This window comes from Corythoichthys intestinalis, chromosome 11 (assembly GCF_030265065.1).
Source record: "Corythoichthys intestinalis isolate RoL2023-P3 chromosome 11, ASM3026506v1, whole genome shotgun sequence".
NCBI classification, from domain to species: Eukaryota; Metazoa; Chordata; class Actinopteri; order Syngnathiformes; family Syngnathidae; genus Corythoichthys; species Corythoichthys intestinalis.
In genome coordinates this window covers 5,256,053-5,274,607 of record NC_080405.1, presented here as the reverse complement: position 1 = coordinate 5,274,607, position 18,555 = coordinate 5,256,053, and the positions used below count along the sequence as shown (strand labels likewise).

General features: G+C 45.6%; 39 non-coding genes and 1 pseudogene across 39 annotated transcripts; all 40 read right to left on the bottom strand.

Moving 5' to 3' along the window:
* Window positions 1-132: 132 nt before the first annotated feature.
* Window positions 133-251, bottom strand: LOC130925107 (5S ribosomal RNA). Its single transcript, XR_009065395.1, has one exon. It is a non-coding gene; the product is annotated as a 5S ribosomal RNA (ribosomal RNA).
* A 313-nt stretch (window positions 252-564) lies between these two features.
* LOC130924667 (5S ribosomal RNA) lies at window positions 565-683 on the bottom strand. The gene has a single exon (XR_009064967.1). It is a non-coding gene; the product is annotated as a 5S ribosomal RNA (ribosomal RNA).
* A 303-nt stretch (window positions 684-986) lies between these two features.
* On the bottom strand, window positions 987-1,105 carry LOC130926025 (5S ribosomal RNA). Its single transcript, XR_009066052.1, has one exon. It is a non-coding gene; the product is annotated as a 5S ribosomal RNA (ribosomal RNA).
* A 393-nt stretch (window positions 1,106-1,498) lies between these two features.
* Window positions 1,499-1,617, bottom strand: LOC130925105 (5S ribosomal RNA). The gene has a single exon (XR_009065394.1). It is a non-coding gene; the product is annotated as a 5S ribosomal RNA (ribosomal RNA).
* Window positions 1,618-1,930: 313 nt separating this feature from the next.
* LOC130926023 (5S ribosomal RNA) lies at window positions 1,931-2,049 on the bottom strand. The gene has a single exon (XR_009066051.1). It is a non-coding gene; the product is annotated as a 5S ribosomal RNA (ribosomal RNA).
* Window positions 2,050-2,521: 472 nt separating this feature from the next.
* LOC130924666 (5S ribosomal RNA) lies at window positions 2,522-2,640 on the bottom strand. Its single transcript, XR_009064966.1, has one exon. It is a non-coding gene; the product is annotated as a 5S ribosomal RNA (ribosomal RNA).
* Window positions 2,641-2,943: 303 nt separating this feature from the next.
* Window positions 2,944-3,062, bottom strand: LOC130926022 (5S ribosomal RNA). The gene has a single exon (XR_009066050.1). It is a non-coding gene; the product is annotated as a 5S ribosomal RNA (ribosomal RNA).
* Window positions 3,063-3,455: 393 nt separating this feature from the next.
* On the bottom strand, window positions 3,456-3,574 carry LOC130925104 (5S ribosomal RNA). The gene has a single exon (XR_009065393.1). It is a non-coding gene; the product is annotated as a 5S ribosomal RNA (ribosomal RNA).
* Window positions 3,575-3,887: 313 nt separating this feature from the next.
* On the bottom strand, window positions 3,888-4,006 carry LOC130924665 (5S ribosomal RNA). The gene has a single exon (XR_009064965.1). It is a non-coding gene; the product is annotated as a 5S ribosomal RNA (ribosomal RNA).
* Window positions 4,007-4,309: 303 nt separating this feature from the next.
* Window positions 4,310-4,428, bottom strand: LOC130926021 (5S ribosomal RNA). Its single transcript, XR_009066049.1, has one exon. It is a non-coding gene; the product is annotated as a 5S ribosomal RNA (ribosomal RNA).
* A 393-nt stretch (window positions 4,429-4,821) lies between these two features.
* LOC130925103 (5S ribosomal RNA) lies at window positions 4,822-4,940 on the bottom strand. Its single transcript, XR_009065392.1, has one exon. It is a non-coding gene; the product is annotated as a 5S ribosomal RNA (ribosomal RNA).
* Window positions 4,941-5,253: 313 nt separating this feature from the next.
* LOC130926020 (5S ribosomal RNA) lies at window positions 5,254-5,372 on the bottom strand. Its single transcript, XR_009066048.1, has one exon. It is a non-coding gene; the product is annotated as a 5S ribosomal RNA (ribosomal RNA).
* A 303-nt stretch (window positions 5,373-5,675) lies between these two features.
* Window positions 5,676-5,794, bottom strand: LOC130924663 (5S ribosomal RNA). The gene has a single exon (XR_009064963.1). It is a non-coding gene; the product is annotated as a 5S ribosomal RNA (ribosomal RNA).
* Window positions 5,795-6,097: 303 nt separating this feature from the next.
* On the bottom strand, window positions 6,098-6,216 carry LOC130926018 (5S ribosomal RNA). The gene has a single exon (XR_009066046.1). It is a non-coding gene; the product is annotated as a 5S ribosomal RNA (ribosomal RNA).
* A 393-nt stretch (window positions 6,217-6,609) lies between these two features.
* Window positions 6,610-6,728, bottom strand: LOC130925102 (5S ribosomal RNA). The gene has a single exon (XR_009065391.1). It is a non-coding gene; the product is annotated as a 5S ribosomal RNA (ribosomal RNA).
* Window positions 6,729-7,041: 313 nt separating this feature from the next.
* On the bottom strand, window positions 7,042-7,160 carry LOC130926017 (5S ribosomal RNA). The gene has a single exon (XR_009066045.1). It is a non-coding gene; the product is annotated as a 5S ribosomal RNA (ribosomal RNA).
* Window positions 7,161-7,463: 303 nt separating this feature from the next.
* On the bottom strand, window positions 7,464-7,582 carry LOC130924662 (5S ribosomal RNA). The gene has a single exon (XR_009064962.1). It is a non-coding gene; the product is annotated as a 5S ribosomal RNA (ribosomal RNA).
* Window positions 7,583-7,885: 303 nt separating this feature from the next.
* On the bottom strand, window positions 7,886-8,004 carry LOC130926016 (5S ribosomal RNA). Its single transcript, XR_009066044.1, has one exon. It is a non-coding gene; the product is annotated as a 5S ribosomal RNA (ribosomal RNA).
* Window positions 8,005-8,397: 393 nt separating this feature from the next.
* On the bottom strand, window positions 8,398-8,516 carry LOC130925101 (5S ribosomal RNA). Its single transcript, XR_009065390.1, has one exon. It is a non-coding gene; the product is annotated as a 5S ribosomal RNA (ribosomal RNA).
* Window positions 8,517-8,829: 313 nt separating this feature from the next.
* On the bottom strand, window positions 8,830-8,948 carry LOC130925100 (5S ribosomal RNA). Its single transcript, XR_009065388.1, has one exon. It is a non-coding gene; the product is annotated as a 5S ribosomal RNA (ribosomal RNA).
* Window positions 8,949-9,261: 313 nt separating this feature from the next.
* On the bottom strand, window positions 9,262-9,380 carry LOC130926015 (5S ribosomal RNA). The gene has a single exon (XR_009066043.1). It is a non-coding gene; the product is annotated as a 5S ribosomal RNA (ribosomal RNA).
* Window positions 9,381-9,683: 303 nt separating this feature from the next.
* Window positions 9,684-9,802, bottom strand: LOC130924661 (5S ribosomal RNA). The gene has a single exon (XR_009064961.1). It is a non-coding gene; the product is annotated as a 5S ribosomal RNA (ribosomal RNA).
* Window positions 9,803-10,105: 303 nt separating this feature from the next.
* On the bottom strand, window positions 10,106-10,224 carry LOC130926014 (5S ribosomal RNA). The gene has a single exon (XR_009066042.1). It is a non-coding gene; the product is annotated as a 5S ribosomal RNA (ribosomal RNA).
* Window positions 10,225-10,617: 393 nt separating this feature from the next.
* LOC130925099 (5S ribosomal RNA) lies at window positions 10,618-10,736 on the bottom strand. Its single transcript, XR_009065387.1, has one exon. It is a non-coding gene; the product is annotated as a 5S ribosomal RNA (ribosomal RNA).
* Window positions 10,737-11,049: 313 nt separating this feature from the next.
* On the bottom strand, window positions 11,050-11,168 carry LOC130926013 (5S ribosomal RNA). Its single transcript, XR_009066040.1, has one exon. It is a non-coding gene; the product is annotated as a 5S ribosomal RNA (ribosomal RNA).
* A 303-nt stretch (window positions 11,169-11,471) lies between these two features.
* On the bottom strand, window positions 11,472-11,590 carry LOC130926012 (5S ribosomal RNA). Its single transcript, XR_009066039.1, has one exon. It is a non-coding gene; the product is annotated as a 5S ribosomal RNA (ribosomal RNA).
* A 393-nt stretch (window positions 11,591-11,983) lies between these two features.
* LOC130925098 (5S ribosomal RNA) lies at window positions 11,984-12,102 on the bottom strand. The gene has a single exon (XR_009065386.1). It is a non-coding gene; the product is annotated as a 5S ribosomal RNA (ribosomal RNA).
* A 313-nt stretch (window positions 12,103-12,415) lies between these two features.
* LOC130926011 (5S ribosomal RNA) lies at window positions 12,416-12,534 on the bottom strand. Its single transcript, XR_009066038.1, has one exon. It is a non-coding gene; the product is annotated as a 5S ribosomal RNA (ribosomal RNA).
* A 303-nt stretch (window positions 12,535-12,837) lies between these two features.
* Window positions 12,838-12,956, bottom strand: LOC130924660 (5S ribosomal RNA). Its single transcript, XR_009064960.1, has one exon. It is a non-coding gene; the product is annotated as a 5S ribosomal RNA (ribosomal RNA).
* Window positions 12,957-13,259: 303 nt separating this feature from the next.
* On the bottom strand, window positions 13,260-13,378 carry LOC130926010 (5S ribosomal RNA). Its single transcript, XR_009066037.1, has one exon. It is a non-coding gene; the product is annotated as a 5S ribosomal RNA (ribosomal RNA).
* A 393-nt stretch (window positions 13,379-13,771) lies between these two features.
* On the bottom strand, window positions 13,772-13,890 carry LOC130925097 (5S ribosomal RNA). The gene has a single exon (XR_009065385.1). It is a non-coding gene; the product is annotated as a 5S ribosomal RNA (ribosomal RNA).
* Window positions 13,891-14,203: 313 nt separating this feature from the next.
* Window positions 14,204-14,322, bottom strand: LOC130926009 (5S ribosomal RNA). The gene has a single exon (XR_009066036.1). It is a non-coding gene; the product is annotated as a 5S ribosomal RNA (ribosomal RNA).
* Window positions 14,323-14,715: 393 nt separating this feature from the next.
* Window positions 14,716-14,834, bottom strand: LOC130926007 (5S ribosomal RNA). Its single transcript, XR_009066034.1, has one exon. It is a non-coding gene; the product is annotated as a 5S ribosomal RNA (ribosomal RNA).
* Window positions 14,835-15,147: 313 nt separating this feature from the next.
* LOC130926006 (5S ribosomal RNA) lies at window positions 15,148-15,266 on the bottom strand. Its single transcript, XR_009066033.1, has one exon. It is a non-coding gene; the product is annotated as a 5S ribosomal RNA (ribosomal RNA).
* Window positions 15,267-15,584: 318 nt separating this feature from the next.
* LOC130925423 (5S ribosomal RNA) lies at window positions 15,585-15,703 on the bottom strand. Its single transcript, XR_009065703.1, has one exon. It is a non-coding gene; the product is annotated as a 5S ribosomal RNA (ribosomal RNA).
* A 313-nt stretch (window positions 15,704-16,016) lies between these two features.
* LOC130925784 (uncharacterized) lies at window positions 16,017-16,135 on the bottom strand (annotated as a pseudogene).
* Window positions 16,136-16,439: 304 nt separating this feature from the next.
* Window positions 16,440-16,558, bottom strand: LOC130926005 (5S ribosomal RNA). The gene has a single exon (XR_009066032.1). It is a non-coding gene; the product is annotated as a 5S ribosomal RNA (ribosomal RNA).
* Window positions 16,559-16,861: 303 nt separating this feature from the next.
* On the bottom strand, window positions 16,862-16,980 carry LOC130926004 (5S ribosomal RNA). The gene has a single exon (XR_009066031.1). It is a non-coding gene; the product is annotated as a 5S ribosomal RNA (ribosomal RNA).
* A 745-nt stretch (window positions 16,981-17,725) lies between these two features.
* On the bottom strand, window positions 17,726-17,844 carry LOC130925464 (5S ribosomal RNA). The gene has a single exon (XR_009065742.1). It is a non-coding gene; the product is annotated as a 5S ribosomal RNA (ribosomal RNA).
* A 318-nt stretch (window positions 17,845-18,162) lies between these two features.
* On the bottom strand, window positions 18,163-18,281 carry LOC130925422 (5S ribosomal RNA). The gene has a single exon (XR_009065702.1). It is a non-coding gene; the product is annotated as a 5S ribosomal RNA (ribosomal RNA).
* Window positions 18,282-18,555: the final 274 nt, after the last annotated feature.

The window sequence follows — 18,555 nt, the reverse complement described above, 5'->3', positions numbered from 1 at the left end:
TTGGGTGAAAACGAGAGCTGCAAACTCAACCAAATGTGAGCTCCAACCACAAAACTAACAAGACAGTACATTGACCTCAGTTGATACCAACAAGATCTGTCTGTTCTTTCTTTGTCATGAAATAAACCAAAAAGCTTACAGCACCTGGTATTCCCAGGCGGTCTCCCATCCAAGTACTAACCAGGCCCGACCCTGCTTAGCTTCCGAGATCAGACGAGATCCGGCGTTCTCAGGGTAGTATGGCCGTAAGCTGGCAAAATTTGTGAAATATAGCTATACAAAAGGCGAAGGAGATGTGTTCTGGTACAAAAGACGAACCAGTTCAGTTCAGTTCAGTCAGGTTCCCTGAGGGAAATTAGATTTCAAGTGGTCTGGTCATCTCGTGCTGTCAATGGCAGCTAACTAGGTAATCACCATTTAAAACGCACAGAGTTGGGTGAAAACGAGAGCTGCAAACTCAACCCGATGTGAGCTCCAACCACAAAACTAACAAGACAGTACATCGACCTCAGTTGATACCAACAAGATCTGTCTGTTCTTTCTTTGTCATGAAATAAACCAAAAAGCTTACAGCACCTGGTATTCCCAGGCGGTCTCCCATCCAAGTACTAACCAGGCCCGACCCTGCTTAGCTTCCGAGATCAGACGAGATCGGGCGTTCTCAGGGTAGTATGGCCGTAAACTGGCAAAACTTGTGAAATATAGCTATACAAAAGGCGAAGGAGATCTGTTCTGGTACAAAAGATGAACCAGTTCAGTAAGGTTCCCTGAGTGAAATTAGGTTTCAAGTGGTCTGGTCATCTCGTGCTGTCAATGGCAGCTAACGAGGTAATCACCATTTAAAACGCACAGAGTTGGGTGAAAACGAGAGCTGCAAACTCAACCCGATGTGAGCTCCAACCACAAAACTAACAAGACAGTACATCGACCTCAGTTGATACCAACAAGATCTGTCTGTTCTTTCTTTTTAATGAAATAAACCAAAAAGCTTACAGCACCTGGTATTCCCAGGCGGTCTCCCATCCAAGTACTAACCAGGCCCGACCCTGCTTAGCTTCCGAGATCAGACGAGATCGGGCGTTCTCAGGGTAGTATGGCCGTAAGCTGGCAAAGCTTGTGAAATATCGCTATACAAAAGGCGAAGGAGATCTGATCGGGCGTTCTCAGGGTAGTATGGCCGTAAGCTGGCAAAATTTGTGAAATATAGCTATACAAAAGGCGAAGGAGATCTGTTCTGGTACAAAAGACGAACCAGTTCAGTTCAGTTCAGTCAGGTTCCCTGAGGGAAGTTAGGTTTCAAGTGGTCTGGTCATCTCGTGCTGTCAATGGCAGCTAACGAGGTAATCACCATCTAAAACGCACAGAGTTGGGTGAAAACGAGAGCTGCAAACTCAACCAAATGTGAGCTCCAACCACAAAACTAACAAGACAGTACATTGACCTCAGTTGATACCAACAAGATCTGTCTGTTCTTTCTTTGTCATGAAATAAACCAAAAAGCTTACAGCACCTGGTATTCCCAGGCGGTCTCCCATCCAAGTACTAACCAGGCCCGACCCTGCTTAGCTTCCGAGATCAGACGAGATCCGGCGTTCTCAGGGTAGTATGGCCGTAAGCTGGCAAAATTTGTGAAATATAGCTATACAAAAGGCGAAGGAGATGTGTTCTGGTACAAAAGACGAACCAGTTCAGTTCAGTTCAGTCAGGTTCCCTGAGGGAAATTAGATTTCAAGTGGTCTGGTCATCTCGTGCTGTCAATGGCAGCTAACTAGGTAATCACCATTTAAAACGCACAGAGTTGGGTGAAAACGAGAGCTGCAAACTCAACCCGATGTGAGCTCCAACCACAAAACTAACAAGACAGTACATCGACCTCAGTTGATACCAACAAGATCTGTCTGTTCTTTCTTTTTAATGAAATAAACCAAAAAGCTTACAGCACCTGGTATTCCCAGGCGGTCTCCCATCCAAGTACTAACCAGGCCCGACCCTGCTTAGCTTCCGAGATCAGACGAGATCGGGCGTTCTCAGGGTAGTATGGCCGTAAGCTGGCAAAGCTTGTGAAATATCGCTATACAAAAGGCGAAGGAGATCTGATCGGGCGTTCTCAGGGTAGTATGGCCGTAAGCTGGCAAAATTTGTGAAATATAGCTATACAAAAGGCGAAGGAGATCTGTTCTGGTACAAAAGACGAACCAGTTCAGTTCAGTTCGTAAGCTGGCAAAGCTTGTGAAATATAGCTATAAAAAAGGCGAAGGAGATCTGTTCTGGTACAAAAGATGAACCAGTTCAGTAAGGTTCCCTGAGTGAAATTAGGTTTCAAGTGGTCTGGTCATCTCGTGCTGTCAATGGCAGCTAACGAGGTAATCACCATTTAAAACGCACAGAGTTGGGTGAAAACGAGAGCTGCAAACTCAACCCGATGTGAGCTCCAACCACAAAACTAACAAGACAGTACATCGACCTCAGTTGATACCAACAAGATCTGTCTGTTCTTTCTTTGTCATGAAATAAACCAAAAAGCTTACAGCACCTGGTATTCCCAGGCGGTCTCCCATCCAAGTACTAACCAGGCCCGACCCTGCTTAGCTTCCGAGATCAGACGAGATCGGGCGTTCTCAGGGTAGTATGGCCGTAAACTGGCAAAACTTGTGAAATATAGCTATACAAAAGGCGAAGGAGATCTGTTCTGGTACAAAAGATGAACCAGTTCAGTAAGGTTCCCTGAGTGAAATTAGGTTTCAAGTGGTCTGGTCATCTCGTGCTGTCAATGGCAGCTAACGAGGTAATCACCATTTAAAACGCACAGAGTTGGGTGAAAACGAGAGCTGCAAACTCAACCCGATGTGAGCTCCAACCACAAAACTAACAAGACAGTACATCGACCTCAGTTGATACCAACAAGATCTGTCTGTTCTTTCTTTTTAATGAAATAAACCAAAAAGCTTACAGCACCTGGTATTCCCAGGCGGTCTCCCATCCAAGTACTAACCAGGCCCGACCCTGCTTAGCTTCCGAGATCAGACGAGATCGGGCGTTCTCAGGGTAGTATGGCCGTAAGCTGGCAAAGCTTGTGAAATATCGCTATACAAAAGGCGAAGGAGATCTGATCGGGCGTTCTCAGGGTAGTATGGCCGTAAGCTGGCAAAATTTGTGAAATATAGCTATACAAAAGGCGAAGGAGATCTGTTCTGGTACAAAAGACGAACCAGTTCAGTTCAGTTCAGTCAGGTTCCCTGAGGGAAGTTAGGTTTCAAGTGGTCTGGTCATCTCGTGCTGTCAATGGCATTTAACGAGGTAATCACCATCTAAAACGCACAGAGTTGGGTGAAAACGAGAGCTGCAAACTCAACCAAATGTGAGCTCCAACCACAAAACTAACAAGACAGTACATTGACCTCAGTTGATACCAACAAGATCTGTCTGTTCTTTCTTTGTCATGAAATAAACCAAAAAGCTTACAGCACCTGGTATTCCCAGGCGGTCTCCCATCCAAGTACTAACCAGGCCCGACCCTGCTTAGCTTCCGAGATCAGACGAGATCCGGCGTTCTCAGGGTAGTATGGCCGTAAGCTGGCAAAATTTGTGAAATATAGCTATACAAAAGGCGAAGGAGATGTGTTCTGGTACAAAAGACGAACCAGTTCAGTTCAGTTCAGTCAGGTTCCCTGAGGGAAATTAGATTTCAAGTGGTCTGGTCATCTCGTGCTGTCAATGGCAGCTAACTAGGTAATCACCATTTAAAACGCACAGAGTTGGGTGAAAACGAGAGCTGCAAACTCAACCCGATGTGAGCTCCAACCACAAAACTAACAAGACAGTACATCGACCTCAGTTGATACCAACAAGATCTGTCTGTTCTTTCTTTGTCATGAAATAAACCAAAAAGCTTACAGCACCTGGTATTCCCAGGCGGTCTCCCATCCAAGTACTAACCAGGCCCGACCCTGCTTAGCTTCCGAGATCAGACGAGATCGGGCGTTCTCAGGGTAGTATGGCCGTAAACTGGCAAAACTTGTGAAATATAGCTATACAAAAGGCGAAGGAGATCTGTTCTGGTACAAAAGATGAACCAGTTCAGTAAGGTTCCCTGAGTGAAATTAGGTTTCAAGTGGTCTGGTCATCTCGTGCTGTCAATGGCAGCTAACGAGGTAATCACCATTTAAAACGCACAGAGTTGGGTGAAAACGAGAGCTGCAAACTCAACCCGATGTGAGCTCCAACCACAAAACTAACAAGACAGTACATCGACCTCAGTTGATACCAACAAGATCTGTCTGTTCTTTCTTTTTAATGAAATAAACCAAAAAGCTTACAGCACCTGGTATTCCCAGGCGGTCTCCCATCCAAGTACTAACCAGGCCCGACCCTGCTTAGCTTCCGAGATCAGACGAGATCGGGCGTTCTCAGGGTAGTATGGCCGTAAGCTGGCAAAGCTTGTGAAATATCGCTATACAAAAGGCGAAGGAGATCTGATCGGGCGTTCTCAGGGTAGTATGGCCGTAAGCTGGCAAAATTTGTGAAATATAGCTATACAAAAGGCGAAGGAGATCTGTTCTGGTACAAAAGACGAACCAGTTCAGTTCAGTTCAGTCAGGTTCCCTGAGGGAAGTTAGGTTTCAAGTGGTCTGGTCATCTCGTGCTGTCAATGGCAGCTAACGAGGTAATCACCATCTAAAACGCACAGAGTTGGGTGAAAACGAGAGCTGCAAACTCAACCAAATGTGAGCTCCAACCACAAAACTAACAAGACAGTACATTGACCTCAGTTGATACCAACAAGATCTGTCTGTTCTTTCTTTGTCATGAAATAAACCAAAAAGCTTACAGCACCTGGTATTCCCAGGCGGTCTCCCATCCAAGTACTAACCAGGCCCGACCCTGCTTAGCTTCCGAGATCAGACGAGATCCGGCGTTCTCAGGGTAGTATGGCCGTAAGCTGGCAAAATTTGTGAAATATAGCTATACAAAAGGCGAAGGAGATGTGTTCTGGTACAAAAGACGAACCAGTTCAGTTCAGTTCAGTCAGGTTCCCTGAGGGAAATTAGATTTCAAGTGGTCTGGTCATCTCGTGCTGTCAATGGCAGCTAACTAGGTAATCACCATTTAAAACGCACAGAGTTGGGTGAAAACGAGAGCTGCAAACTCAACCCGATGTGAGCTCCAACCACAAAACTAACAAGACAGTACATCGACCTCAGTTGATACCAACAAGATCTGTCTGTTCTTTCTTTTTAATGAAATAAACCAAAAAGCTTACAGCACCTGGTATTCCCAGGCGGTCTCCCATCCAAGTACTAACCAGGCCCGACCCTGCTTAGCTTCCGAGATCAGACGAGATCGGGCGTTCTCAGGGTAGTATGGCCGTAAGCTGGCAAAACTTGTGAAATATAGCTATACAAAAGGCGAAGGAGATCTGTTCTGGTACAAAAGATGAACCAGTTCAGTAAGGTTCCCTGAGTGAAATTAGGTTTCAAGTGGTCTGGTCATCTCGTGCTGTCAATGGCAGCTAACGAGGTAATCACCATTTAAAACGCACAGAGTTGGGTGAAAACGAGAGCTGCAAACTCAACCCGATGTGAGCTCCAACCACAAAACTAACAAGACAGTACATCGACCTCAGTTGATACCAACAAGATCTGTCTGTTCTTTCTTTGTCATGAAATAAACCAAAAAGCTTACAGCACCTGGTATTCCCAGGCGGTCTCCCATCCAAGTACTAACCAGGCCCGACCCTGCTTAGCTTCCGAGATCAGACGAGATCGGGCGTTCTCAGGGTAGTATGGCCGTAAACTGGCAAAACTTGTGAAATATAGCTATACAAAAGGCGAAGGAGATCTGTTCTGGTACAAAAGATGAACCCATTCAGTAAGGTTCCCTGAGTGAAATTAGGTTTCAAGTGGTCTGGTCATCTCGTGCTGTCAATGGCAGCTAACGAGGTAATCACCATTTAAAACGCACAGAGTTGGGTGAAAACGAGAGCTGCAAACTCAACCCGATGTGAGCTCCAACCACAAAACTAACAAGACAGTACATCGACCTCAGTTGATACCAACAAGATCTGTCTGTTCTTTCTTTTTAATGAAATAAACCAAAAAGCTTACAGCACCTGGTATTCCCAGGCGGTCTCCCATCCAAGTACTAACCAGGCCCGACCCTGCTTAGCTTCCGAGATCAGACGAGATCGGGCGTTCTCAGGGTAGTATGGCCGTAAGCTGGCAAAGCTTGTGAAATATCGCTATACAAAAGGCGAAGGAGATCTGATCGGGCGTTCTCAGGGTAGTATGGCCGTAAGCTGGCAAAATTTGTGAAATATAGCTATACAAAAGGCGAAGGAGATCTGTTCTGGTACAAAAGACGAACCAGTTCAGTTCAGTTCAGTCAGGTTCCCTGAGGGAAGTTAGGTTTCAAGTGGTCTGGTCATCTCGTGCTGTCAATGGCAGCTAACGAGGTAATCACCATCTAAAACGCACAGAGTTGGGTGAAAACGAGAGCTGCAAACTCAACCAAATGTGAGCTCCAACCACAAAACTAACAAGACAGTACATTGACCTCAGTTGATACCAACAAGATCTGTCTGTTCTTTCTTTGTCATGAAATAAACCAAAAAGCTTACAGCACCTGGTATTCCCAGGCGGTCTCCCATCCAAGTACTAACCAGGCCCGACCCTGCTTAGCTTCCGAGATCAGACGAGATCCGGCGTTCTCAGGGTAGTATGGCCGTAAGCTGGCAAAATTTGTGAAATATAGCTATACAAAAGGCGAAGGAGATGTGTTCTGGTACAAAAGACGAACCAGTTCAGTTCAGTTCAGTCAGGTTCCCTGAGGGAAATTAGATTTCAAGTGGTCTGGTCATCTCGTGCTGTCAATGGCAGCTAACTAGGTAATCACCATTTAAAACGCACAGAGTTGGGTGAAAACGAGAGCTGCAAACTCAACCCGATGTGAGCTCCAACCACAAAACTAACAAGACAGTACATCGACCTCAGTTGATACCAACAAGATCTGTCTGTTCTTTCTTTTTAATGAAATAAACCAAAAAGCTTACAGCACCTGGTATTCCCAGGCGGTCTCCCATCCAAGTACTAACCAGGCCCGACCCTGCTTAGCTTCCGAGATCAGACGAGATCGGGCGTTCTCAGGGTAGTATGGCCGTAAGCTGGCAAAACTTGTGAAATATAGCTATACAAAAGGCGAAGGAGATCTGTTCTGGTACAAAAGATGAACCAGTTCAGTAAGGTTCCCTGAGTGAAATTAGGTTTCAAGTGGTCTGGTCATCTCGTGCTGTCAATGGCAGCTAACGAGGTAATCACCATTTAAAACGCACAGAGTTGGGTGAAAACGAGAGCTGCAAACTCAACCCGATGTGAGCTCCAACCACAAAACTAACAAGACAGTACATCGACCTCAGTTGATACCAACAAGATCTGTCTGTTCTTTCTTTGTCATGAAATAAACCAAAAAGCTTACAGCACCTGGTATTCCCAGGCGGTCTCCCATCCAAGTACTAACCAGGCCCGACCCTGCTTAGCTTCCGAGATCAGACGAGATCGGGCGTTCTCAGGGTAGTATGGCCGTAAACTGGCAAAACTTGTGAAATATAGCTATACAAAAGGCGAAGGAGATCTGTTCTGGTACAAAAGATGAACCCATTCAGTAAGGTTCCCTGAGTGAAATTAGGTTTCAAGTGGTCTGGTCATCTCGTGCTGTCAATGGCAGCTAACGAGGTAATCACCATTTAAAACGCACAGAGTTGGGTGAAAACGAGAGCTGCAAACTCAACCCGATGTGAGCTCCAACCACAAAACTAACAAGACAGTACATCGACCTCAGTTGATACCAACAAGATCTGTCTGTTCTTTCTTTTTAATGAAATAAACCAAAAAGCTTACAGCACCTGGTATTCCCAGGCGGTCTCCCATCCAAGTACTAACCAGGCCCGACCCTGCTTAGCTTCCGAGATCAGACGAGATCGGGCGTTCTCAGGGTAGTATGGCCGTAAGCTGGCAAAGCTTGTGAAATATCGCTATACAAAAGGCGAAGGAGATCTGATCGGGCGTTCTCAGGGTAGTATGGCCGTAAGCTGGCAAAATTTGTGAAATATAGCTATACAAAAGGCGAAGGAGATCTGTTCTGGTACAAAAGACGAACCAGTTCAGTTCAGTTCAGTCAGGTTCCCTGAGGGAAGTTAGGTTTCAAGTGGTCTGGTCATCTCGTGCTGTCAATGGCAGCTAACGAGGTAATCACCATCTAAAACGCACAGAGTTGGGTGAAAACGAGAGCTGCAAACTCAACCTAATGTGAGCTCCAACCACAAAACTAACAAGACAGTACATTGACCTCAGTTGATACCAACAAGATCTGTCTGTTCTTTCTTTGTCATGAAATAAACCAAAAAGCTTACAGCACCTGGTATTCCCAGGCGGTCTCCCATCCAAGTACTAACCAGGCCCGACCCTGCTTAGCTTCCGAGATCAGACGAGATCCGGCGTTCTCAGGGTAGTATGGCCGTAAGCTGGCAAAATTTGTGAAATATAGCTATACAAAAGGCGAAGGAGATGTGTTCTGGTACAAAAGACGAACCAGTTCAGTTCAGTTCAGTCAGGTTCCCTGAGGGAAATTAGATTTCAAGTGGTCTGGTCATCTCGTGCTGTCAATGGCAGCTAACGAGGTAATCACCATCTAAAACGCACAGAGTTGGGTGAAAACGAGAGCTGCAAACTCAACCAAATGTGAGCTCCAACCACAAAACTAACAAGACAGTACATTGACCTCAGTTGATACCAACAAGATCTGTCTGTTCTTTCTTTGTCATGAAATAAACCAAAAAGCTTACAGCACCTGGTATTCCCAGGCGGTCTCCCATCCAAGTACTAACCAGGCCCGACCCTGCTTAGCTTCCGAGATCAGACGAGATCCGGCGTTCTCAGGGTAGTATGGCCGTAAGCTGGCAAAATTTGTGAGATATAGCTATACAAAAGGCGAAGGAGATCTGTTCTGGTACAAAAGACGAACCAGTTCAGTTCAGTTCAGTCAGGTTCCCTGAGGGAAGTTAGGTTTCAAGTGGTCTGGTCATCTCGTGCTGTCAATGGCAGCTAACGAGGTAATCACCATTTAAAACGCACAGAGTTGGGTGAAAACGAGAGCTGCAAACTCAACCCGATGTGAGCTCCAACCACAAAACTAACAAGACAGTACATTGACCTCAGTTGATACCAACAAGATCTGTCTGTTCTTTCTTTGTCATGAAATAAACCAAAAAGCTTACAGCACCTGGTATTCCCAGGCGGTCTCCCATCCAAGTACTAACCAGGCCCGACCCTGCTTAGCTTCCGAGATCAGACGAGATCGGGCGTTCTCAGGGTAGTATGGCCGTAAGCTGGCAAAGCTTGTGAAATATAGCTATAAAAAAGGCGAAGGAGATCTGTTCTGGTACAAAAGATGAACCAGTTCAGTAAGGTTCCCTGAGTGAAATTAGGTTTCAAGTGGTCTGGTCATCTCGTGCTGTCAATGGCAGCTAACGAGGTAATCACCATTTAAAACGCACAGAGTTGGGTGAAAACGAGAGCTGCAAACTCAACCCGATGTGAGCTCCAACCACAAAACTAACAAGACAGTACATCGACCTCAGTTGATACCAACAAGATCTGTCTGTTCTTTCTTTGTCATGAAATAAACCAAAAAGCTTACAGCACCTGGTATTCCCAGGCGGTCTCCCATCCAAGTACTAACCAGGCCCGACCCTGCTTAGCTTCCGAGATCAGACGAGATCGGGCGTTCTCAGGGTAGTATGGCCGTAAACTGGCAAAACTTGTGAAATATAGCTATACAAAAGGCGAAGGAGATCTGTTCTGGTACAAAAGATGAACCAGTTCAGTAAGGTTCCCTGAGTGAAATTAGGTTTCAAGTGGTCTGGTCATCTCGTGCTGTCAATGGCAGCTAACGAGGTAATCACCATTTAAAACGCACAGAGTTGGGTGAAAACGAGAGCTGCAAACTCAACCCGATGTGAGCTCCAACCACAAAACTAACAAGACAGTACATCGACCTCAGTTGATACCAACAAGATCTGTCTGTTCTTTCTTTTTAATGAAATAAACCAAAAAGCTTACAGCACCTGGTATTCCCAGGCGGTCTCCCATCCAAGTACTAACCAGGCCCGACCCTGCTTAGCTTCCGAGATCAGACGAGATCGGGCGTTCTCAGGGTAGTATGGCCGTAAGCTGGCAAAGCTTGTGAAATATCGCTATACAAAAGGCGAAGGAGATCTGATCGGGCGTTCTCAGGGTAGTATGGCCGTAAGCTGGCAAAATTTGTGAAATATAGCTATACAAAAGGCGAAGGAGATCTGTTCTGGTACAAAAGACGAACCAGTTCAGTTCAGTTCAGTCAGGTTCCCTGAGGGAAGTTAGGTTTCAAGTGGTCTGGTCATCTCGTGCTGTCAATGGCATTTAACGAGGTAATCACCATCTAAAACGCACAGAGTTGGGTGAAAACGAGAGCTGCAAACTCAACCAAATGTGAGCTCCAACCACAAAACTAACAAGACAGTACATTGACCTCAGTTGATACCAACAAGATCTGTCTGTTCTTTCTTTGTCATGAAATAAACCAAAAAGCTTACAGCACCTGGTATTCCCAGGCGGTCTCCCATCCAAGTACTAACCAGGCCCGACCCTGCTTAGCTTCCGAGATCAGACGAGATCCGGCGTTCTCAGGGTAGTATGGCCGTAAGCTGGCAAAATTTGTGAAATATAGCTATACAAAAGGCGAAGGAGATGTGTTCTGGTACAAAAGACGAACCAGTTCAGTTCAGTTCAGTCAGGTTCCCTGAGGGAAATTAGATTTCAAGTGGTCTGGTCATCTCGTGCTGTCAATGGCAGCTAACTAGGTAATCACCATTTAAAACGCACAGAGTTGGGTGAAAACGAGAGCTGCAAACTCAACCCGATGTGAGCTCCAACCACAAAACTAACAAGACAGTACATCGACCTCAGTTGATACCAACAAGATCTGTCTGTTCTTTCTTTGTCATGAAATAAACCAAAAAGCTTACAGCACCTGGTATTCCCAGGCGGTCTCCCATCCAAGTACTAACCAGGCCCGACCCTGCTTAGCTTCCGAGATCAGACGAGATCGGGCGTTCTCAGGGTAGTATGGCCGTAAGCTGGCAAAACTTGTGAAATATAGCTATACAAAAGGCGAAGGAGATCTGTTCTGGTACAAAAGATGAACCAGTTCAGTAAGGTTCCCTGAGTGAAATTAGGTTTCAAGTGGTCTGGTCATCTCGTGCTGTCAATGGCAGCTAACGAGGTAATCACCATTTAAAACGCACAGAGTTGGGTGAAAACGAGAGCTGCAAACTCAACCCGATGTGAGCTCCAACCACAAAACTAACAAGACAGTACATCGACCTCAGTTGATACCAACAAGATCTGTCTGTTCTTTCTTTTTAATGAAATAAACCAAAAAGCTTACAGCACCTGGTATTCCCAGGCGGTCTCCCATCCAAGTACTAACCAGGCCCGACCCTGCTTAGCTTCCGAGATCAGACGAGATCGGGCGTTCTCAGGGTAGTATGGCCGTAAGCTGGCAAAGCTTGTGAAATATCGCTATACAAAAGGCGAAGGAGATCTGATCGGGCGTTCTCAGGGTAGTATGGCCGTAAGCTGGCAAAATTTGTGAAATATAGCTATACAAAAGGCGAAGGAGATCTGTTCTGGTACAAAAGACGAACCAGTTCAGTTCAGTTCAGTCAGGTTCCCTGAGGGAAGTTAGGTTTCAAGTGGTCTGGTCATCTCGTGCTGTCAATGGCAGCTAACGAGGTAATCACCATCTAAAACGCACAGAGTTGGGTGAAAACGAGAGCTGCAAACTCAACCAAATGTGAGCTCCAACCACAAAACTAACAAGACAGTACATTGACCTCAGTTGATACCAACAAGATCTGTCTGTTCTTTCTTTGTCATGAAATAAACCAAAAAGCTTACAGCACCTGGTATTCCCAGGCGGTCTCCCATCCAAGTACTAACCAGGCCCGACCCTGCTTAGCTTCCGAGATCAGACGAGATCCGGCGTTCTCAGGGTAGTATGGCCGTAAGCTGGCAAAATTTGTGAAATATAGCTATACAAAAGGCGAAGGAGATGTGTTCTGGTACAAAAGACGAACCAGTTCAGTTCAGTTCAGTCAGGTTCCCTGAGGGAAATTAGATTTCAAGTGGTCTGGTCATCTCGTGCTGTCAATGGCAGCTAACTAGGTAATCACCATTTAAAACGCACAGAGTTGGGTGAAAACGAGAGCTGCAAACTCAACCCGATGTGAGCTCCAACCACAAAACTAACAAGACAGTACATCGACCTCAGTTGATACCAACAAGATCTGTCTGTTCTTTCTTTTTAATGAAATAAACCAAAAAGCTTACAGCACCTGGTATTCCCAGGCGGTCTCCCATCCAAGTACTAACCAGGCCCGACCCTGCTTAGCTTCCGAGATCAGACGAGATCGGGCGTTCTCAGGGTAGTATGGCCGTAAGCTGGCAAAACTTGTGAAATATAGCTATACAAAAGGCGAAGGAGATCTGTTCTGGTACAAAAGATGAACCAGTTCAGTAAGGTTCCCTGAGTGAAATTAGGTTTCAAGTGGTCTGGTCATCTCGTGCTGTCAATGGCAGCTAACGAGGTAATCACCATTTAAAACGCACAGAGTTGGGTGAAAACGAGAGCTGCAAACTCAACCCGATGTGAGCTCCAACCACAAAACTAACAAGACAGTACATCGACCTCAGTTGATACCAACAAGATCTGTCTGTTCTTTCTTTGTCATGAAATAAACCAAAAAGCTTACAGCACCTGGTATTCCCAGGCGGTCTCCCATCCAAGTACTAACCAGGCCCGACCCTGCTTAGCTTCCGAGATCAGACGAGATCGGGCGTTCTCAGGGTAGTATGGCCGTAAACTGGCAAAACTTGTGAAATATAGCTATACAAAAGGCGAAGGAGATCTGTTCTGGTACAAAAGATGAACCCATTCAGTAAGGTTCCCTGAGTGAAATTAGGTTTCAAGTGGTCTGGTCATCTCGTGCTGTCAATGGCAGCTAACGAGGTAATCACCATTTAAAACGCACAGAGTTGGGTGAAAACGAGAGCTGCAAACTCAACCCGATGTGAGCTCCAACCACAAAACTAACAAGACAGTACATCGACCTCAGTTGATACCAACAAGATCTGTCTGTTCTTTCTTTTTAATGAAATAAACCAAAAAGCTTACAGCACCTGGTATTCCCAGGCGGTCTCCCATCCAAGTACTAACCAGGCCCGACCCTGCTTAGCTTCCGAGATCAGACGAGATCGGGCGTTCTCAGGGTAGTATGGCCGTAAGCTGGCAAAGCTTGTGAAATATCGCTATACAAAAGGCGAAGGAGATCTGATCGGGCGTTCTCAGGGTAGTATGGCCGTAAGCTGGCAAAATTTGTGAAATATAGCTATACAAAAGGCGAAGGAGATCTGTTCTGGTACAAAAGACGAACCAGTTCAGTTCAGTTCAGTCAGGTTCCCTGAGGGAAGTTAGGTTTCAAGTGGTCTGGTCATCTCGTGCTGTCAATGGCAGCTAACGAGGTAATCACCATCTAAAACGCACAGAGTTGGGTGAAAACGAGAGCTGCAAACTCAACCTAATGTGAGCTCCAACCACAAAACTAACAAGACAGTACATTGACCTCAGTTGATACCAACAAGATCTGTCTGTTCTTTCTTTGTCATGAAATAAACCAAAAAGCTTACAGCACCTGGTATTCCCAGGCGGTCTCCCATCCAAGTACTAACCAGGCCCGACCCTGCTTAGCTTCCGAGATCAGACGAGATCCGGCGTTCTCAGGGTAGTATGGCCGTAAGCTGGCAAAATTTGTGAAATATAGCTATACAAAAGGCGAAGGAGATGTGTTCTGGTACAAAAGACGAACCAGTTCAGTTCAGTTCAGTCAGGTTCCCTGAGGGAAATTAGATTTCAAGTGGTCTGGTCATCTCGTGCTGTCAATGGCAGCTAACTAGGTAATCACCATTTAAAACGCACAGAGTTGGGTGAAAACGAGAGCTGCAAACTCAACCCGATGTGAGCTCCAACCACAAAACTAACAAGACAGTACATCGACCTCAGTTGATACCAACAAGATCTGTCTGTTCTTTCTTTTTAATGAAATAAACCAAAAAGCTTACAGCACCTGGTATTCCCAGGCGGTCTCCCATCCAAGTACTAACCAGGCCCGACCCTGCTTAGCTTCCGAGATCAGACGAGATCGGGCGTTCTCAGGGTAGTATGGCCGTAAGCTGGCAAAGCTTGTGAAATATCGCTATACAAAAGGCGAAGGAGATCTGATCGGGCGTTCTCAGGGTAGTATGGCCGTAAGCTGGCAAAATTTGTGAAATATAGCTATACAAAAGGCGAAGGAGATCTGTTCTGGTACAAAAGACGAACCAGTTCAGTTCAGTTCAGTCAGGTTCCCTGAGGGAAGTTAGGTTTCAAGTGGTCTGGTCATCTCGTGCTGTCAATGGCAGCTAACGAGGTAATCACCATCTAAAACGCACAGAGTTGGGTGAAAACGAGAGCTGCAAACTCAACCAAATGTGAGCTCCAACCACAAAACTAACAAGACAGTACATTGACCTCAGTTGATACCAACAAGATCTGTCTGTTCTTTCTTTGTCATGAAATAAACCAAAAAGCTTACAGCACCTGGTATTCCCAGGCGGTCTCCCATCCAAGTACTAACCAGGCCCGACCCTGCTTAGCTTCCGAGATCAGACGAGATCGGGCGTTCTCAGGGTAGTATGGCCGTAAGCTGGCAAAATTTGTGAGATATAGCTATACAAAAGGCGAAGGAGATCTGTTCTGGTACAAAAGACGAACCAGTTCAGTTCAGTTCAGTCAGGTTCCCTGAGGGAAGTTAGGTTTCAAGTGGTCTGGTCATCTCGTGCTGTCAATGGCAGCTAACGAGGTAATCACCATCTAAAACGCACAGAGTTGGGTGAAAACGAGAGCTGCAAACTCAACCAAATGTGAGCTCCAACCACAAAACTAACAAGACAGTACATTGACCTCAGTTGATACCAACAAGATCTGTCTGTTCTTTCTTTGTCATGAAATAAACCAAAAAGCTTACAGCACCTGGTATTCCCAGGCGGTCTCCCATCCAAGTACTAACCAGGCCCGACCCTGCTTAGCTTCCGAGATCAGACGAGATCGGGCGTTCTCAGGGTAGTATGGCCGTAAGCTGGCAAAATTTGAGAAATATAGCTATACAAAAGGCGAAGGAGATCTGTTCTGGTACAAAAGACGAACCAGTTCAGTTCAGTTCAGTTCAGTAAGGTTCCCTGAGGGAAATTAGGTTTCAAGTGATCTGGTCATGTCGTGCTGCCAATGGCAGCTAACGAGGTAATCACCATTTAAAACGCACAGAGTTGGGTGAAAACGAGAGCTGCAAACTCAACCCAATGTGAGCTCCAAACACAAAACTAACAAGACAATACATTGACCTCAGTTGATACCAACAAGATCTGTCTGTTCTTTCTTTGTAATGAAATAAACCAAAAAGCTTACAGCACCTGGTATTCCCAGGCGGTCTCCCATCCAAGTACTAACCAGGCCCGGCCCTGCTTAGCTTACGAGATCAGACGAGATCGGGCGTTCTCAGGGTAGTATGGCCGTAACCTGGCAAAATTTGAGAAATATAGCTATACAAAAGGCGAAGGAGATCTGTTCTGGTACAAAAGACGAACCAGTTCAGTTCAGTTCAGTAAGGTTCCCTGAGGGAAATTAGGTTTCAAGTGATCTGGTCATGTCGTGCTGCCAATGGCAGCTAACGAGGTAATCACCATTTAAAACGCACAGAGTTGGGTGAAAACGAGAGCTGCAAACGCAACCCAATGTGAGCTCCAACCACAAAACTAACAAGACAATTCATTGACCTCAGTTGATACCAACAAGATTTGTCTGTTCTTTCTTTGTAATAAAATAAACCAAAAAGCTTATAGCACCTGGTATTCCCAGGCTGTCTCCCATCCAAGTACTAACCAGGCCCGACCTTGCTTAGCTTCCGAGATCAGACGAGATCAGGCATTCTCTGGGTAGTATGTCCTAAAATTTGAGAAATATAGCTATACAAAAGGCGAAGGAGATGTGTTCTGGTACAAAAGACGAACCAGTTCAGTTCAGTTCAGTCAGGTTCCCTGAGGGAAGTTAGGTTTCAAGTGGTCTGGTCATCTCGTGCTGTCAATGGCAGCTAACGAGGTAATCACCATCTAAAACGCACAGAGTTGGGTGAAAACGAGAGCTGCAAACTCAACCAAATGTGAGCTCCAACCACAAAACTAACAAGACAGTACATTGACCTCAGTTGATACCAACAAGATCTGTCTGTTCTTTCTTTGTCATGAAATAAACCAAAAAGCTTACAGCACCTGGTATTCCCAGGCGGTCTCCCATCCAAGTACTAACCAGGCCCGACCCTGCTTAGCTTCCGAGATCAGACGAGATCGGGCGTTCTCAGGGTAGTATGGCCGTAAGCTGGCAAAGCTTGTGAAATATAGCTATACAAAAGGCGAAGGAGATCTGTTCTGGTACAAAAGATGAACCAGTTCAGTAAGGTTCCCTGAGTGAAATTAGGTTTCAAGTGGTCTGGTCATCTCGTGCTGTCAATGGCAGCTAACGAGGTAATCACCATTTAAAACGCACAGAGTTGGGTGAAGACGAGAGCTGCAAACTCAACCCGATGTGAGCTCCAACCACAAAACTAACAAGACAGTACATCGACCTCAGTTGATACCAACAAGATCTGTCTGTTCTTTCTTTGTCATGAAATAAACAAAAAAGCTTACAGCACCTGGTATTCCCAGGCGGTCTCCCATCCAAGTACTAACCAGGCCCGACCCTGCTTAGCTTCCGAGATCAGACGAGATCGGGCGTTCTCAGGGTAGTATGGCCGTAAGCTGGCAAAGCTTGTGAAATATAGCTATACAAAAGGCGAAGGAGATCTGTTCTGGTACAAAAGACGAACCAGTTCAGTTCAGTTCAGTTGGGTTCCCTGAGGGAAATTAGGTTTCAAGTGGTCTGGTCATCTCGTGAAGTCAATGGCAGCTAACGAGGTAATCACCATTTAAAACGCACAGAGTTGGGTGAAAACGAGAGCTGCAAACTCAACCCAATGTGAGCTCCAACCACAAAACTAACAAGACAATACATTGACCTCAGTTGATACCAACAAGATCTGTCTGTTTTTTCTTTGTAATGAAATAAACCAAAAAGCTTACAGCACCTGGTATTCCCAGGGGGTCTCCCATCCAAGTACTAACCAGTTCCGACTCTGCTTAGCTTACGAGATAAGACGAGATTGGGCGTTCTCAGGATAGCATGGACGTAAACTGGCAAAATTTGAGAAATATAGCTATACAAAAGGCGAAGGAGATCTGTTCTGGTACAAAAGACGAACCAGTTCAGTTCAGTTCAGTAAGGTTCCCTGAGGGAAATTAGGTTTAAAGTGATCTGGTCATGTCGTGCTGTCAATGGCAGCTAACGAGGTAATCACCATTTAAAACGCACAGAGTTGGGTGAAAACGAAAGCTGCAAACTCAACCCAATGTGAGCTCCAACCACAAAATTAACAAGACAATACATTGACCTCATTTGATACCAACAAGATCTGTCTGTTCTTTCTTTGTAATGAAATAAACCAAAAAGCTTACAGCACCTGGTATTCCCAGGCAGTCTCCCATCCAAGTACAAACCAGGCCCGACCCTGCTTAGCTTACGAGATCAGACGAGATCGGGCGTTCTCAGGGTAGTATGGCCGTAAGCTGGCAAAATTTGAGAAATATAGCTATACAAAAGGCGAAGGAGATCTGTTCTGGTACAAAAGACGAACCAGTTCAGTTCAGTTCAGTTCAGTAAGGTTCCCTGAGGGAAATTAGGTTTCAAGTGATCTGGTCATGTCGTGCTGCCAATGGCAGCTAACGAGGTAATCACCATTTAAAACGCACAGAGTTGGGTGAAAACGAGAGCTGCAAACTCAACCCAATGTGAGCTCCAAACACAAAACTAACAAGACAATACATTGACCTCAGTTGATACCAACAAGATCTGTCTGTTCTTTCTTTGTAATGAAATAAACCAAAAAGCTTACAGCACCTGGTATTCCCAGGCGGTCTCCCATCCAAGTACTAACCAGGCCCGGCCCTGCTTAGCTTACGAGATCAGACGAGATCGGGCGTTCTCAGGGTAGTATGGCCGTAACCTGGCAAAATTTGAGAAATATAGCTATACAAAAGGCGAAGGAGATCTGTTCTGGTACAAAAGACGAACCAGTTCAGTTCAGTTCAGTAAGGTTCCCTGAGGGAAATTAGGTTTCAAGTGATCTGGTCATGTCGTGCTGCCAATGGCAGCTAACGAGGTAATCACCATTTAAAACGCACAGAGTTGGGTGAAAACGAGAGCTGCAAACGCAACCCAATGTGAGCTCCAACCACAAAACTAACAAGACAATTCATTGACCTCAGTTGATACCAACAA